Below are 13,523 nucleotides of genomic sequence, written 5' to 3'. Positions count from 1 at the left end.
CACCTCAGCATTTGTGGACATAAATAGGGGGAATCCCTGTGTTTCCACCAACCTTTCAAGCCATAACAGCAAAACTCAGGTTCAGTAAGAGACCCTGTCTTAAAAACTAAGGTGGACGTGACTGAGGAAAAATGTTATCATGTCAACCTCTAGTTTACACACACACATACACACACATGCACTTGCAGACACACATGCACACACAGAGACACACACATACCCACACATGCAAGAAGGATGAGAAATGTGATGTTTTTCCAAAGGCCAGATGAAAAAGCAGAATTATTAAGCAGTAAATGGTTGCTCAAAAATGTAGTCTGAGTCAATAAACCCATAGGGTTCCCTGAGAATGTATTATTAGCCAGTCTAACTTTATTGTCACTAACAGAGTTGAATAGACACTAGCTTATAAATATGTTCAAGGCATAACATCTCTTAAATTTGTTTAACCACACACTCTAAATGTCCCAATCTTTCCCTATAGAAAAAGTGTAGAAGAAAAAGATAGAACGAAGGTTACTTTTCCTATGACTTAAACAATTACATCAAAAATATTAAATGATAACATGAAAAGACATTGTTCCACTTGACATCTTTACAAATGACCAGGGATAATGCAGAAAATATACTTACTTCATCAATTTAAGAAGGAAATGAACCTGGAAGAGCTAACTAAACCCACATTGTTCTCAGTGCTCTTGATTGCACGTCTTAACTCTCAAAACCAAACCACTCAAATTTGTCAGCCATTTTGGGCAGAGTTGGGGCTCATTGCTCCAATAATGTGATCAAGAACCAGACTCTTTTATACAACTTGGATGTGATTTTCTTTCTACTTGCTTTATTTATTTATTTTAGAATGTTTCTCCCAAGTAATGTCAAAATGGCTTTTAGCATCTCCAGGCTTCTTCTCTCCTAGCTCAACAGTCACGCTGTGTGAATGTCCCTTTGCTCAAGAGTTCTAATCCAAGTCTTGGGTGTAAGTCACACTGCCTATGTGATGCCATGTGCTCTTTGCTAAACCAGCCATGGTGACTTAATGCTTCCCCAGGCTGGTAAGTATGTGTCCTCACAGAAAGCAAGGACTAAGCACTGGAAAGAATTCATTCTTCAAAGGGATTCTATACAGCAAAAATACAGCAAACAATTACACCCAAAGTAATGGGCTAAACTGATCATTTTTTTAAAAAGGGCTAAATAATAAAAGTCCTAAACTTGATTTAAAACAATGAATTTCATAAATTAAAGATGAGGATGGACCACATTTGTCAAGAAGCAGTTCATCTGAAAAAGATTTAGAGGTTGTTTTAGACAATAACCTCGTTATGAACCAACAATGTGCTACAGAAATGGGAAGAACTAATTCAATTTTAGTCTGCCTTAATGGGAAAAATCATAGCCCAATTATGGGATGTTATGGTCTCTCTCACTGTTTTCTTCATAGGTTGGACTGCAGCTGAGTGCTACATTCTGGAAGGACATTCACAAGGTCTGGTATTAGCCAGAGGACTCTGAGTAGGGCAAAGGACTAAGTACCCACACTGGGGAAGACTTGAAGATAGACATGTGCATCCTGGAATACGGATCACCAAGTAGTGATGGTCCAGTATCTGAACAGGAGTCACAGGGATGTGAGAGTGATTCCATATTCAGTGCTTCCATGGGAAGATCTAATACCCACAGTGAAATTAAGAGGAAAGAGATCTGCTTTGGCTTAACAAGTTATATTGTCCAGAAAAATAATTGGCTCCCTTGGGATGAGACAAGCTTCCCACAAATGCTGTGGTAGTGTGTTGGTCACTAGTCAGCTCCTAAAGATATCTTTCTCAACTCATAACTATGACCCACTGAATCCATAAGTATCTGCTAGCCTCTCCATTGTGGGCACAGTAAAAGGAAACACCTACTGTATTCATTAGTTGTGCACAGGCCTAATCAAATACCTGACAGAAGCAACTTAGAGGGAGGTGATGCTTAGTTTGGATCACAGTTTTAGAGATGTAAGACCATACACTTCTGCCTTGTTGATTCTGCACTTCCGCCAAGGCAGAGCATCACGGTAGAGGAAGAGAAAAAAATGTATTGACTTCATGATAGATAGGAAACAGGAAGTGAAGGTGAGAACTGTGACAAAGCAGACCCCAGTGACATTTTTTCTTTAATAAAACCTCACTCCTAAAGTTTCCAGGACCTTCCAAAAATAGCGTCACCATTTGAGGTCCAAGCGTTCAGTACCTGAACCTGAAGGGGTATGTGTCCACAACACATATCTGCTCTCTGTTTCCACTCTTAGAGAAACAGGCCAGACCTACAACTGCTCTATGAGTACAACCAAAGGGTTCACCACTGGGCAAATGAAAGGAACTCACTGTTATGTGGCAACAAGTAATGTGGGAAACTCTTGGAAGACAGAACACTGGAGAAATAAAATTTTCAAACATGTTTCTCTCCCTTGAAACCCACATGAACCAGCCAGAACTCAGTGCATTTTTAGAATTAATTAAAACATCGCTATATGATTATTATTTTATGTTTACTTCCAAGAAATGATTCAAATTTTTATTACAAGTGTTATAATCATCCAGTGATTTCTTTATTCATGTTACTTTATAACACAGATATAAGAAATGCAGTGAAGTAGCAAGTGCATGGAAATGTAATGAAATGTTGAAAGCGTCTGGCCTATTGTCAAACCACATATGCATGTCAGGATTTAACATGGTTATTATCCATTCTACCATTTATCACAGGTTTCTGTCATAAATTTTTCTTTATGAATTTTTGATAGATTTAAACCAGCAAATTTCTCTGACTTGAGAACTAGTTCAGACTAGGGAGATGTTCCCTCGGCCACAGATACTTAAAAGTTCCTGAGAAGCCATGAGAGTGAACTGAACTGATGTCTGGGAAAGGTGCTCCTGATGTGTAATGTCACATCACATCAGCATTGTTCTCTTCTTCATATTAACAGTGATCTCACTGTCTTACCACACTGAATGGACTCCAGATATACAAATATCTAGATGAGGTTGACTCGTCTTGATAATCAATATCAGAATTCTGGAACAAGAGTACATCATTGGTTAGGTATTTTATTTACATGGGTGGTTTGAGTTCATTGAATCCTCTCGACTAGCTTTAATTATTATCAGAGGATGTAATATTAAATATAGGGCCTTTATGGCTACTATACACCACAAGTCATTCTTTGTTTATGATAGTCCGATGGAAGCAAAATTACCCAGTGAAAGCAGTAGGCCAATAAAAAAGTATGTCAAAGACCTATATTAAGACTATATCCTTCAAAAGAGCCATCGGTATCCTCCTGATGTAATTGTTCCATAATTCTCAAAAACCAACAGATATGATTCACAAAACCTAAACAGTCTATTGATTCATGTTAGTTATTTTTGAATAAGGAATTTCAGTGTCTAGGGTGAAGAAAAGTGCCACACCATGAAACTAAAGTTTCTTGTTTTACAACTTTAGACACAGTAGAGCCTGAAGTTTCTCTGGCCTCCAAGGAAAGATTCCCTTAGTGACACCTGAGAAAGAATTAACAAGAGCACCCACTAGTCTCTAGTCATCTTTCTTCGAAGTTGTGATTCTCAGCAAGTGTTGTTAAACATGGACAAAGAGGCCCAAGTTCAGCAAAATGTTCTACTTGGAGGTTCACATCTCATTTCCAATAATAAACAGGATCACTACTAAAGAGGAATAAAGCTGTTAAGCAACACAGCCAGATACACCAGCGTGTAGGGCACCTGAACTGAACAGTTCCTCTTTTATGCATATAGATGGTCTGCAAAGAAGTGTATCCATTGGCATAGAGCTGAGCGAGCTGTAAAGGACTTATAAAGAACAGATGCCATGGGAGGGAGCTGGTTCAACAAAATTAATGGTGTTTGCCATCAAGCCTTGGGATCCACAGAGTAGGAGAACTGGCTCCCTCAAGTTGTTTTCTGACATCTACACATGCACCAGGGCACATGTACACACACACACACACACAGAGAGAGAGAGAGAGAGAGAGAGAGAGAGAGAGAGAGAGAGAGAGAGAGAGAGATACACAAACAGACACACACACATACAAACACATACATATAAACAGACACACATAGAGACACACAAATAGACACACACAGACGCACACACAGACATGCACAGACACATGGACACAGACACAGAGAGACACAGAGACATACACACACACACAGGAGAGAGAGAGAGAGAGAGAGAGAGAGAGAGAGAGAGAGAGAGAGAGAGAGAGGAGAGAAGGGGAATGTAGCAAAAAAAAAAGGTTTTAAAGAAAGATAGATGGTAAGCAAGAATATTGACCCTGTTTTCTATTTGGGTTTAAAAAATGCAAAAAGCTACTTTGGCATACTTTATTTCCCCAAGGACAGCATGTCACTTAATTAAGAAGATCCTTGAGCATTGCCAGGGGTGATTTCTTTGCCAAGGACTGTTTTTCCTTGGGATGATGGCTTTGGCCAAATATGTTGCAGTCACCACACAGGTGAATGTTCTATTGCTTGACTGTGCAGCCTACACAGTCATAGGAAACTCACATCCTCGTTTAACATTCTGAAAACATTTTTAGACCATTTGCAGGTTCAAATGGAAACAACTGTGATTATGCATATAGAACTGTCATTTTAATCAAATTAGATTTTCTAGTTAGAGAAAAAGTCCTATTAAGACCACCCAAAATTCATATTCATAAAAGATTTCAGGTTATACAAAGACTATTTTTTAGAACAAGAAGGTTGGAGTCTTGCAGTGATTTATTTTTGAGAACGTATTATTAGTGATTTTTCTTTGCATGAGACAGTGCCATTTTATAAGCTACCTGCCCCAGATTCTTGAGTGCTGAGACTTACAGGCATGTGTCTGCCCATCTGATTTTGGTGACTTTTATAAACTTTTCAGTAATATAAAAATACCCATATATCCATGATAATATATAAATACATACACATGAACTTTTTCAATTCCTAGCTGGCTCAGGACCCAGTGACTGGATATCAATAGCAATAAGAACTGGGTGAGGGTGTTTTCACACAGCACCATAGCTTCAGAAAACAAAACAACAAAAGCAAACCAAACAGAGCTGGAATGCTGCTTTTCATAATAAATGAGGAGTGTGACCCCCTTCCAAGGCTGCTTTCTAAATACCCAGGTTGCTGAAAAAGAAACAAATCAGCAAAGAGTATGATTACACTATCTATAAAGAGTGAAAGCAAACCAGAGTCGAGTCAAGTTGGCTTGGGAACTTAACAGTGTTACTAATAATACATTTATAAACCAAGTCCATTGAAATGCTGAAGCTTTATTCATTCTCAAAGGAATGAATAAACGACCCTGATGGCCTTGTGGCTGGGGCAGACGCCTAGCTGGTCTGCTCACGTGTAGACACCATATCCAGAGACATCCTAGAGGAGCCACTGAACTCAGAGCAGGGGGTAAGAACAATCGTCCACTACCCTTTGCCCAAGAGCTACAACTGGGAGCAGGGGGCTCTCAGGACCCATCAGGTACCCAAACCCGACCCTGCAGAACAACACTCCCCTTCTGCCCCTTGTCTGGTCCTTGTGGCTGGGGCCGACACCTAGCTGGTCTGCTCTCGTGAAGATGCCATATCCTGAGACATCCTAGAGGAGCCACTACACTTAGAGCAGTGGACACGTAGCTGGTCTGCTACCACGGAGACACTATATGATGAAACATCTTAGAGGACCTACTGTACTCAGAGCAGCTGGAGCTCAGGATTAAAAGATCACAGAGACATCTGGACCCTGAGGAGTTCTGACACAAGCAAGATAACTGGAAAAGAAGACTCCAGTCAGAACCAGTGAGTGCAAGTAGCACTACAGCTAACCAAATGGGGAAAGGCAAGCGTAAGAATGTAAACAACAGAAACCAAAGTTACTTGGCATCACCAGAACCCAGTTCCCCCACCACAGCAAGTCCTGAACACCACATCACATCAGAAAAGCATGACTCAGAATTAAAATCACTTCTCATAATGATGATAGATGACTTTAAGAAGGACATAAATAACTCCCTTAAATAAGTACAGGAAAACACACTTAAACAGGTAGAAGCCCAAAAAGAGGGAAACACAAAAATCCCTTAAGGAATTGCAAGAAAACACAACCAAACAGGTGAAGGAATTAAACAAAACCATCCAGTATCTAAAAATGGAAATAAAAACAATAAAGAAATCTCAAAGGGAGATTACCCTGGAGATAGAAAACCTAGGAAAGATATCAGGAATCATAGATGCAAGCATCACCAACAGAATACAAGAGATAGAAGAGAGAATCTCAGGTGCAGAAGATACCATGAAAAACATTGACACAACTGTCAAAGAAAATGCAAAATACCAAAAGCTCCTAACCTAAAACATCCAGGAAATCCAGGACACAATGAGAAGGCCAAACCTAAGGATAATAGGTATAGATGAGGGTGAAAATTCCCAACTTAAAGGGCCAGTAAATAGCTTCAACAAAATGATAGAGTAAAACTTCCCTAACCTAAAGAAAAAGATGTCCATGAATATATAAGAAGCCTACAGAACTCCAAATAGACTAGACCAGAAAAGAAATAACTCCCATCACATAATAATCAAAACACCAAATGTACAAAACAAAGAAAAAATACTAAAAGCAGTAAGGGAAAAAGGTAAAGTAACATATAAAGGCACACCTAAAAGAATTACACCAGATTTCTCACCAGAGACTATAAAAGCCAGAAGATCATGAACTGATATCATACAGACCCTAAGAGAACACAAATGCCAGCCCAGACTACTCTACCCAGCAAAATTCTCAATCACTATTGATGGAGAAACCAAGATATTCCATGACAAAAGCAAATTTACACAATATCTTCCCACAAATCCAGCACTTCAAAGGATAATTGATGGAAAACTCCAACACAAGGAGGGAAACTATAACCTAGAAAAAGCAAGGAAGTAACAACAACCCCAAAAGAAGATAGTTACACAAGCATAATTCCACCTCTAATAACAAAAATAACAGGAAGCAACAATCATTTTTCCTTAACATCTCTTAATATCAATGGACTCAATTCTCCGATTAAAAAGACATAGACTATCAGATTGGATACATAAACAGGACCCAGAATTTTGCTGCATACAGGAAACACACCTCTGTGAAAAACACAGACACTATCTCAGAGTAAAAGGATGGAAAACAATGTTCCAAGCAAATGGTCCCAAGAAACAAGCTGGAGTAGCAATTCTAATATCAAATAAAATTGATTTTCAACCAATAGTAATCAAAAAAGATAAGAAAAGACACTTCATACTCATCAAAGGAAAAATCTACCAAGATGAACTCTCAATTCTGAACATTTATGTCCCAAATGCAAGGGCACCCACATACAGAAAAGAAACTTTACTAAAGCTCAAAGCATACATTGCACCTCACACAATAATAGTGGGGGATTTCAATACCCCACTCTCAGCAATTGACAGATCATGGAAACAGAAAACAGAGACACAATGAAACTAACAGAAGTTATGAACCGAATGGATTTAACAGATATCTATAAAATATTTTATCCTAAAACAAAAGAATATACCCTTTTCTCAGCACCTCATGGTACCTTCTCCAAACTAGACCATATATTTGGTCACAAAACAGACCTCAACAGATACAAAAAGATTGGAATAATCCCTTGCATCCTATCAGACCACCATGGACTAAGGCTGGTCTTTAATAATGACAAAAACAATGGAAAGCCCACATACACGTGGAAACTGAACAGCGCTCTACTCAATGATGACGTGGTCAAGGAAGAGATAAGAAAGAAATTAAATCAGTGAACGCAGTGCTAAGAGGAAAACTCATAGCTCTAAGTGCCTACAAAAAGAAACTGGAGAGAGCATACACTAACGACTCGACAACACACCTGAAAGCTTTAGAACAAAAAGAAGCAAATACACCCAAGAGGAGTAGACGGCAGGAAATAATCAAACTCAGGGCTGAAATCAACCAAGTAGAAACAGAAAGAACTATACAAAATATCAACAAAATCAGGAGCTGGTTCTTTGAGAAAATTAACAAGATAGATAAACCCTTAACCAGACTAACCAAAGGGCACAAAGGCAGTATCTGATTAATAAAATCAGAACTGAAAAGGGAGACATAACAACAGAAACTGAGGAAATTAAAAAAAAAAAAAACCATCAGATCCTACTACAAAGGCCTATACTCAACATAATTGGAAAATCTGGATGAAATGAACAATTTTCTAGACAGATACCAAGTACCAAAATTAAATCAGAACCAGATAAACCATATAAACAGTCCCATAGCCCCTAAAGAAATAGAAGCAGTAATTAAAAGTCTCCCCACCAAAAAAATTCTGGGACCAGATGGTTTTAGTGCAGAATTCTATCAGACCTTTTAGGAAGACCTAATACCAATTGTCTCCAAACTATTCCACAGAATAGAAACAGAAGAAACACTACCCAATTTGTTCTATGAAGCTACAATTACGCTCATACCTAAACCTCACAAAGACCCAACAAAGAAAGAGAACTACAAACCAATCTCTCTTATGAATATTGATGCAAAAATACTCATTAAAATTCTCAAAAACCGAATACAAGAACACATCAAAATAATCATCCATCATGATCAAGTAGGCTTTATCCCAGGAATGCAGGGATGGTTCAATATTCGGAAATCCATCAATGTAATCCACTATATAAATAAACTCAAAGGGAAAAAAAAGCCACATGATTATCTCACTAGATACTGAGAAAGTATTTGACAAAATTCAACATCCCTTCATGTTAAAAGTCTTGGAAAAATCAGGAATTCAAGGCCCATACCTAAACATAGTAAAAGCAATATACAGCAAGGCAGTAGCCAACATCAAACTAAATGGAGAGAAACTTGAAGCAATCCCACTAAGTTCAGGGACTAGACAAGGCTGCCCAGACTCACTCTACCTATCCAATATAGTACTGGAAGTCCTAGCCAAAGCAATTAGACAACAAAAGGAAGTCAAAGGGATACAAATAGGAAAGGAAGAAGTCAAAATTTCACTATTTGCAGATGATATGATAGTATATTTAAGTCACCCTAAAACTTCCACCAGAGAACTCCTAAACCTGATAAACTTCAGCAAAGTGGCTGGATATAAAATCAACTCAAACAAATCAGTAGCCTTCCTCTACTCAAAGGATAAACATGTTGAGAATAAACAGGCTGAGAAAGAAACTAGGAAAATGACACCCTTCACAACAGTCACTAATAATATAAAATATCTTGGAGTGAATCTAACCAAGCAAGTGAAAGATCTGTATGACAAGAACTTCAAGTTTCTGAAGAAAGAAATCAAGATCTCAGAAGATGTTGTTTACAGCTGTTGGATTTTTACATTTTTCTTCTAAACGTCAATGTTTTGAGACATTGGGATTCAAAATTCACAATTCTGTGCAGTATTATTACCATGCTGCCTGAGGTCAATAATCTAATAAGAACTTCCATACTTCCTAGAAGCACAAACCCTGCCAGACAGATGGCCTGCAGCCTTCCCATGAGCAGGTGCTGAAGCTCAATCAGGTCTAGGTAGAAGAAGCTGTGACCCACATGTATCACTGGAGGGGATGGGATAACACCTTCTTTCCATGACTGGCCTGGATTATATCTGTTATTCTCTTTATAAAAAGATGCAGCTCTCTGGGTCTGGTCTGTATCCACCAGAACCCTCTTTTAAGTGTATATTATCATAGTACATGGATTTAACTAACAAATACTTAGTACCAGGTATGTTCTACCACCTACTGTGTCTCAGTACCTACTGTGCTCCAGGTATATTAGGAGGAAGAGAGAAGTGAACAGCGAGGCTGTAAGAAGTATCAAGAAGCAAAATACATTCAAGGGCAGAAAACTTACAGAGTTCATGTCCGCCATCTTCCCTAACTGGCTGTAAGTTCATGGATAGGTGACTAAGTCCTAATGTCCAATTCTGCTACCTACTGTGTGACCTTGAAGTGCCGTGGTCAGTCCTTGCTCAGCAGGATGTGGCATTCTCTATTTACACCTACTGTGGGATTCCTCAGAAACAGGCAGACCTCCCTGCAAACTTTCTGGCTCTTGGTCAAAATAGCTACTTGCTCTCTCCAACTCCTCTACCCTGCAGCCTCCAGCCGGGGTCTGGTCCCTGAACACTGAGCACAGCATCATCTGACTTCTCCCTCACCTGGTGCCTCTAGCCTGGAATTTGTGTCTACAGCAAAAGTGAAGGGGTAATACTGGCCATCAAGGTTTTCTTCCCTGAGGAACCAATCTGGTTAAGTGTAGTCTGATAAACACAAGCAGTTGTTTTCTAGATTTTTATTTATTCACTTTTATTTATAACTTTCAAATTCACACAACAAAATTATTCTAGACTTCATACCACTTTACAGACAGAAGAAAATTCCCAAGATTGAAGATGCTGAAAACTACAGTCTTTGTCTTCCATCAGAAGAACAAAAGGCGCAGCAGTGATGTCATAATCCTCATGCTAGAGTGTCTCTAACTTAACAAATTATTGTCACAAGAATTAGTTACTTTTGCTGTGTCCATTGCAGAATGGTATCCCAAACACTGTGCTTAATCTTCAGATTCGCTGTGATGATGCTTCATTTTCTTTTGTATTTTTTTTAATTTACATATTTAATTTATGTATCTGGTACTGTAATTGTCTCCAGACACACCAGACAGCTCCAGATACCATTACAGATGATTGTGAGCCACCATATGGTTGCTGGAAACTGAACTCAGGACCTCTGGAAGAGCAGCCAGTGCTCTTAACCACTGAACCATCTCTCCAGCCCCCTGATGCTTCATTTTCACTGTGCATTTGTTGGAATCTGGAGCCACTAAAAGGCATGCCTCTTGGTAGGTCTGTGAAAGTATTCCCCCAAAGATTTCACTGAGGGCAGAAGACCCTTCAGAGTGTGTGGTGCCTTCTACCAAGTGAATTTAAAGAAGAAGAAGCAGTACTACTTTTTTGCCTTGGCTTCTTGCTGGTAAGTGCATCCATCCTACTGCTGCAGTCATCTCTCCCTGACATCAGACACCAGCTTCTTCAGCTTTGCAATGTGAACTGAACACCAGCAACTTTCTGGGCCTTCAGCATCAGGCTAAGACTGCTGGGGCATCCAGCTTCACAGATGGAATAATTTCCACTATTCAACTCTATCTCCAGCTGCTACTTGGAAAGCAGAGACACGAGCATGGGGAAGTGAGTATGTGCACCTCTTCCTCCTCCTTTGGGAGCTCTCTCCACAAAAAGTACATATCTGATTTTCCCTCTGTGCTGTAAGCTGCAGGGTGTAGTCCCATCCAAAGCTAAGGTTGCATAGCCCCTGTGGCCAAAAGAAGTAGGAGGTCCATTGTTGCTATAGCCACTCCTTGTCAAGTCACCCAGTGCTTGTACAGCCAACTGTTTTTGACAGCCTGCCTGGGTTCTTTGCCTTTCTCAGAGGGGGATTTATGCAAAGGATGCAGTGGGCTGGCTCCTCAAAGCTCTAGCTAATCTTACTCCATGCCTAGAAAGTCTTCCATTCCTTTTCCATGCACTCCCATTGGCCACCCCCTCTGTGACATCAGGTCTGACTGCTTTTTCAGTGTTTTTCAGAAATGACAGGACATTTGCAAATATGAACTCACAGAAATTATGGCTGTCTTCACAAGATCTATAAGTGGTCACGCTAGACAAAAATCCCAGGATGGGGGAAATCACAAAATCTCACCCCTTGCTGAGGAGCTAATGGCAGTTTGTGGTTGCTGGGAAGAGGAAAGTTGAGTTTTATTCAGAAATGTGGCCCTTGAGAGGCTACCCCTGTTCCAGCAGATGGCCCCAATGTCCATGAAGACTCAGTGGATCTTTTCAAAGCAGAGTACATGGAACTGAGAACCACAGTGGCACCGGGGTGGAGAGTTCAAGGGAAGAGGATAGAGACAAATTTGATCAAAACACATCACGTGCATGTATGAAGTTCTCAAGCAATAAAGAGTCCAGCCTGAAGTCCTCTTCCAAGGTCTTCTGCTTCACCGTCTTCAGTACTCTGCTTATAGCAACTGTCTACCATTCATACAATGTTGCTCTCATCTATTCCTACATCTGTGCTGTCAGTGACAGGTATCTTTCAGATCAAACTTGACACCCATCTAATGCCCCAATCCCTCCTCATCCCCAGCCTACATTTTACAAAAATGATGAATGAAGCACTCAATCTTTTCAGTGAGTAGCTATTGATTATGAACAGTGATTCGCTCTTAAAATCATAATTGTTTTGATGATAGACTCCAGGAGCTCTTATGCTTAAACAACACAATGTATCACAATTAAAATTTGAACTTGCAGTGGTATTATTAGTTTAGAATCTCCCGGCTCTAAAGGCAACATACGAATTTACTCGTATCTTCAATGGTTACACTATGGCACCAGAAGTTAAGAGTGGTGATTTTCACTTCTTGTTCTTTTCCTGATGTATCTTTGCCTTTGATGAAATCTCTTCAGTGTTGCTTGGCTTCTATGTGTATGCCATGACGTCACCACTTGCTCTTTAATTAGTTCCATGCTCATTTTTACAAAGTAATGTGTTTCATTGTGACATGTAATGTTTTTGATAATATTATCCTTTCTTTTATACTTTAAAGCTGTATTTTAATGTATTTATTGTGGGAGAGAGATAAGTACACATGAGGATGTCAGAGGTCAGTTCTCACAATCAATCACGTGGGTCCCGGGGATAGAACCTGGGTACTCAGGGTTGCTGCCAGATGCCTCTACCTGCTGAGCCACTTCCTCGGTCCCACCACTACCCTTTCCTTATGCCCTTTATTTTATCTTTGCCCCCCTCTCTACTTCCAAATCCACATTAGGCCCCCTTCTGCTTTTATAAAGTGCTAATGTTCTTGATACAGTCTCATATCCTTTATTAACTACGCTTTTTACACATAGCCAGTATTTTTAGTACTTCACACTTAGTTATAATTTCAGAGCACATGTGACCCTCTGAAACTTGCTAAAACGCTCCTTCATTTAATGCTAAAATGCAAAGTTTTAGCCATTTTTTCTAGTACAAAAGAGTCATTAAGTATTCTAGTACTTAAAGAACCAGAGTCCATAAAATTACTTCTGTTCAATAGAGAACTAATCATTGTATACTTTGATTAAATTAAGGAATAAAGATGAAATTTGGGTATTATTAAATTTGGTGATATTTGAGAAATAATATTCACATTAAAATGTATCTGTTGAATGGTTACTTTAATAAGGAGGAAAGTGCAGTTGAGCACTGGAACAGAAAGAGCATCTTAAGCACATCTGGTAGCTGGAGAATTCCCCACTAGCTAACGAGTGTCTGTTTCTATAGCTGACAAGGCATGGCTCAGATGGTCAAGGTGTCTACCACTGAGATGACTGTGACCACCACGAACCTTCCCTTACTAAATAAAACTCCTTGTTTATTCTAAGCAGCAGGA

Source organism: Arvicanthis niloticus, chromosome 14, assembly GCF_011762505.2.
Source record: "Arvicanthis niloticus isolate mArvNil1 chromosome 14, mArvNil1.pat.X, whole genome shotgun sequence".
In the NCBI taxonomy this organism is placed as follows: domain Eukaryota; kingdom Metazoa; phylum Chordata; class Mammalia; order Rodentia; family Muridae; genus Arvicanthis; species Arvicanthis niloticus.
Note: the sequence above shows the minus strand (reverse complement) of the source record.